The following is a 5,886-nucleotide window of genomic DNA, read 5'->3' on the forward strand; positions in this document are numbered from 1 at the left end:
CATAGAGAACATATCCTTCATCAGCTGCCACCATTAAAACACCAGCATTTTGAATATATATATATGCATTTGTATTTAGTGTATGAGTGTGTGTGTGTGGTGCACACCACATCACACAGAGGGTGATGTGGTGTACCTAATGCAACAGTACTTGCAATACACTTACTTATAGCTGTGACTGGTTAGTCCAAATGGTGAACTAGGAAGCAACCCTGTGTACAAGTTTTCTCTACCAAAACACAGCCTCTCTTCAATGAAGATTTCCTTTAGATGTACCCGCAGCCATAAATGGTAGCTAAGTGCTCTGCAGTTCCAGGGTAAGTCAGCTGGGGTTCTTGAAGCCATTTGTGGGCCAATTACAATGTAGGCGTACCCTGGTAGATTCAACAGTTGTGGAGAAATTTTGGGAAATGCCCATCAACCACCACCTTGACAAACCAGGGATCTTTGCAGAAGTTAGTGCCACTATCAAAGTGGTAAAAGACACCTTGCGTATCTCTCTCCTCCTTGGTAGTCTATCACCTTGTATGATTAGTAAATCTTTAATGTCTATCTTGTTGATGACATGTTGAAGTTCATTATAGAATTCTTCAGTGTCCATCATCAATTTTTGTTGTTGGGGCATATACATGTGCCTATGATGCTGAAAGGCTTTACCTCCAGGCAGTTGGTCATGAGCTTACTTGACACTGGTTGGCATCCTAGTAGGTAAGTAGAAACACATGAAGTGAACAAACTGAGAGAGAAATCTTCAGACAAAGAACTCCTATCATGCAAGTATTTTGATCTGTTAGTTTCTAACACTCTAAGGAAGCTTGTCCCATATAAGTCATGACTCCTATGTGTCTTCTTAGTATAGTGTTCTTGGTAGTTTGTTGACCTGAAACCCTTTATCATTTTCATGACTTCTCTATAATACACATCCTTCTTCAGTCTGTGTTCCTCCGCTGTTCTTCCATCTGGTAACACAGAGCCTGAGGAAGAACCAGTAAATTCCTTTAGTTTCTCCATTCTGATTAATTTTCTTATCTTCCAAGTAGTAATCATAAGACTCTCTTAAGGATCTCACCTAACAGGTCACTAGTAGCATACTTACTGTCTCCGCCTTGGTGAGAGATGCATAGTACAATCATTATTAACGTGGGTTGTAACTGGTCTAGTATGGAATTACTTAAAAAGCTCTGAGGAAAATTATTACTTTCGAGCGGGGGGGGGGGGGAGCTACCTCTAATTGACTGTTGTTAATTAGGGGTAGCTTACCACCCATTGATTCAGCTGACATGCAGAAAGATCATGAGGGGGTGGCATTTATGCAGTATTAGTGGGTAAATAACTTTTATGAAGTCAATGACGAGGCAAAAATAAAACAAAAGAATAATTCCCTCACTGGACTGTAACAATCTTGTATTTGTGACCAAGATGAGTTACCTTGTAGGCAGTAATTGGGTGTGGTTAAACCAGAGAGTGGGGGGAGGTCTTCACTAGATTTTTATGCCCAAGGCATGCTATATAATAATAATGAGCATATATATTAGATGTGTGTATGTGTGTGTGTGTGTGTGTATGTTTGTGTGTGGTGTGTGTGTTATCAATGATAGAGGTCTATCTCAGTGTATGTGTGTGAGCTCATGTACAAGATCATATGCATGATAGTTATTTTTTGCTTTTTCACATGTTAAGTCTGGAGGAAGAGAGTCCCTCTGAGACTGGTAACCTTGGTGCCATTAATGTTCCATTTAAACTATTATAGGCCAATACACACAAGAAATAAAAGAACATGAGCAGGTAAGTACATTTGTGTGTGTAAGCGTGTGTATGACTGTGTGTGTTCATGGTAGACCTTTGTCTTTGTGTGGGCATATAAATGTGTGTATATGTGTAAGAGTGTCTGGAAGATGCTTGTCTTTGTGATGCTAGTGTGTGTGTTAGTGTACAAGATGTACAGGTAAGTATGCGTTATATGTATGCATAATGTCTGCATGTGGATGTCTCTTGGCGTGTATTTGTTTCAGTTTATGTATGTGAATTGCAGACACCTGCCTGTGTGCGCATGAGTTTGTATGTCTATGCATATACATGTGATGTGTATACATATATGGATATGTGTGTGGGTATGTATATATGTGGGTGTGTGATTGTGTTTCAGTGTGAACATATACTTATCTGTTTGTATGTATGAATGTACGTATACATAAGTGTGTGTGTTTGTGTGTTGTGCTTATGATAGATGCATGGGTGCATATATTTATATTTGTGTGTGTGTGTTGTGCACATCATAGTGTCTGTCTCAATGTATATATGTCAGTGGTAGCTGTGTACCTATGTATATGAGTGTATGTGTGTGCATGTGTACATATATATCTGTGCAGATGTCTGACTATATATATGCCACCAGGTTCTGTGTGAGAATTGTATGATGTGAAATCTATTATATGTTTATGTGGTCGTGCGTAAGTGTGTGTGTGTGTGTGTCTGTGTGTGTGTGTGTGTGAGAGAGAGAGAGAGAGAGAGAGAGAGAGAGATGTGCATGTGTAGTAGTGTAGTGTTGAAAATCAGCAGTTAGTTATATTTACTGTCTAGAGAAATAGTCCTGGCTGTTTACAACAACAGATCTATTGATGAATATAATAAACAAGTTAATAATGGGGAATGTTTTCCTCTTCTGCTAAATCTATTATAAACATAATACAGAAAGATTTGACAGTCTCTAATTACTATCGCTGCATCACTGAAAACTGGGTTTCTAGATTTGCATGTACCACATTTCAGGTAATCACCTTTGTTAATTGTCTTTTGGGTCCTCATTTAACTGCACTTTAAGCTTTGTAGAGTACACATGCAGAAAACAAAAACAAAACAAAAAAAAAAACAAAAACAGACATAAGAGTTTTCTCTTTAGGAACATACAGACATTGCAAGTAAAAGTTGTCAATTAGAATATAAAAGGACATAAAAAATAATAATTCTTTCTACTATAGATACAAAGCCTGAAATTTTGGGGTTGAGCTAGTTGATTACATAAACTCCAGTGCATAAGTGGTACTTATTTCATCGACCCCGAAAGGACGAAAGGCAAAGTTGACCTCAGCGGAATTTGAACTCAGAACATAGCAGCTGACAAAATACTGCTGAGCATTTCACCTGGTTTGCGAATAACTCTGCCAACTTGCTGTCTTTTCTGTCAGCTCCCCATAGGTATAAGGCCTGAAATTTTGGGGGAAGGGGCTAGTTGATCATATGAATCCCAGTGCTCAACTGGTACTTATTTTATCAACCCTGAAAGGATGAAAAGCAAAGTCAACCTTGGTGGAATTTGAACTCAGAACATAAGGCACTGAGAGAATTGCTGCTAAGCATTTTGTTCCCACATATTATCAATTCTGGCAGACTGCTGTCTTAAATAATAATAATAATAATAATAATAATAATAATAATAATAATAATAATAACAATAATAATTCTCTGGGACTTCCCCGTACATACTGACAAAACTATAAAAGCTAATAAACCGGATATTATTATAAAAGATCAGATAAAGAAGATGTGTTTATCAATTGACGTGAATATTCGTTGCGATCATAATATAGCGGCAAAAGAATTTGACAAGATCAGTAAATATAAAGACTTGCTAATAGAAATTGAAAAATGTGGCACCTCTAGGCAACTACCGTACCAGTGATTGTAGGATCTCTAGGAATGATAAAAAAAAGGTACTGAAACCTATTTGAAAATGACACCAGGATTACCATCCCTACAGGAAGTGCAAAAAATCATGTTAACTGGAACAACTCATGTACTGAGAAGAGCATTATCGCTGTGAAAACAACATCCATTCATGAATTTATTTATTTATTAATTTTTTTTAAATACATATTTTACCTGTGAATTTGCATGTGTAAACTGGGAATGCATACAATGAACTTCTCTGCCCTAGGTGTACGGAAAACACTCGGCGAGAAATGGAAGAAAATTTGAAGAAAGAAGAAAAAAAAGCAACATAATAATAATAATCCTTTCTACTATAAGTACAAGGCCTGATATTTAGGGGAGGGGGTAAGTCGATTATATTAATCCCAGTGCTCAACTGGTACCTAATTTATCAACCCTGAAAAAATGAAAAACGAAACTGACTTTGATGGAATTTGAACTCAGAATGTAGTGGCAGACGAAATATCGCTAAGCATTTTGCACAGCATTCTAATGGTTCTGCCAACAATAGTAACAATAATTATGATGATGTTAACGATGGCTTCAAATTTTGATGCAAGGCCAGCAGTTGAAGGGAAAGGGTTAAGTTTATTATATCGACTCCGACACTCAACAGGTATTTACTTTATCAACCTTCAAGAAGGATAAAAGGCAAAGTTGACCTTGGCAGAACTTTGAACTCAGAACACAAAAAATTAGAAATTTTTTGAAACATTTTGTCTGATATGTTAACAACAACAACGGTTTCAAATTTGAGCACAAGGCCAACAGTTTTAGAAGAAGAGCAAATTGATTACATCGATGCCAGTGTTCAACTGATACTTTATTTTATCAACCCTGAAAAAACATAAAATGCCAAGTTGGCCATTGGTAGAATTTGAATACAAAAGAAATATTGTGAAACATTTGGTCTGATAGGTTAATGATTGTACTGCAGCAACAGCAACACCAACAACAACAATGACAATGATGGCCACTCCTGTTGATTTCGATGTATGAGTGTTTAAAGGAAAGGATTAAAAAAAATAGTAAAAAAAGAAATGGATTAAAGAAAAGAAGCTGCATCTATTTGCAATGGATGCATGAATGTAATTAGAGTCACAGTGTTATGGAGTCACAATGGGGACAATGGTTCTGATTTTGCCTGGGATTGGACAAATGTGTCTACTGATTGCAAGATATAATTCTTTTATTGTTCTTTTTCTTCAACTCAAATTATTTAGATGCATCATGACATATTTTACACCATTCAGACCAACCTAGACGGTAATTTTCCACAAGACATTAAATGAAGCTGTAGGGATGTTAGTGATTGCTTCAACTAATCCCTATACCTTAGCAGGGGTCCTCTTTTAATGTAGAATCCCTCTACTTGTTGGCTATACAAAACAGTTTTCAGAATGCAATCTCCTTGCATTCAAACAACATGTCTTACCCATCTGCTCTGAATTTTCAACAGCATGCTTTCAATACTGGAGATATCACATTTAAAAAAAATATTTGGTATTTGATATCTTATCTTGCCATTTTATATTGCAGATATAATAATAATAGCAGCAGCAACAACAACAACAATAGCAATAACAATTCTTTCTTTATAGAAACAATAACACAATTGCTACCCAACAAGTAACTCAATGCACAATATGAATTTTACTTAATCAACACCCAATAATATAACACATTTTATACCCGACCAATAAAGTTACTCAGCACGTTTTTTTACACAATTGACACCCAATAATACAATGCAACCTATATAACATATATTCTATAAAACCACCATCTGCGACTTAAATACATAACATAACACATAAACACATACTCCAGACAATTATCACCCAATGAAATAACGCAACTCATATATTCTGCAACAATATACTAATGAAACACTGAAGTAACCTCAGATACAACATAACAAAACCCATTCCAAAGCAAGACATTTGGAGCATATAGACATAGTCGCAGGTGTGACTGTGTGGTAAGAAGCTTGCTTCTCAACCACATAATTCCAGGTTCAGTCCCACAGCATAGCACCTCAGGCAAGTGTCTTCTACTATAGCCTCAGGCCAATCAAAGTCATGTAAGTGGTTTTGATAGATGGAAACTGAAAGAAGCCTGTCGTGTGTATATATATATATATGTGTGTGTGTATGTGTATATATATATATATATATA

At 36.3% G+C, this 5,886-nt stretch overlaps 1 protein-coding gene and 1 long non-coding RNA gene across 2 annotated transcripts in view; one reads left to right on the forward strand and one right to left on the reverse strand.

Annotated features, from left to right (window-relative positions):
* The window catches only part of LOC106882259 (F-box/LRR-repeat protein 16), a 204,342-nt gene that overhangs the window by 23,484 nt on the left and 174,972 nt on the right, over nt 1-5,886 (reverse strand). The gene's annotated exons all lie outside the window — the stretch shown is intronic.
* Nucleotides 1,626-5,886, forward strand: part of LOC128247830 (uncharacterized) — a 58,190-nt gene continuing 53,929 nt past the window's right edge. Inside the window, exon 1 of the long non-coding RNA XR_008264151.1 lies at nt 1,626-1,785. This is a non-coding gene — a long non-coding RNA (uncharacterized LOC128247830). The remainder of the gene's footprint in view (nt 1,786-5,886) is intronic.

This window comes from Octopus bimaculoides, chromosome 5 (assembly GCF_001194135.2).
Source record: "Octopus bimaculoides isolate UCB-OBI-ISO-001 chromosome 5, ASM119413v2, whole genome shotgun sequence".
Lineage (NCBI taxonomy): Eukaryota > Metazoa > Mollusca > Cephalopoda > Octopoda > Octopodidae > Octopus > Octopus bimaculoides.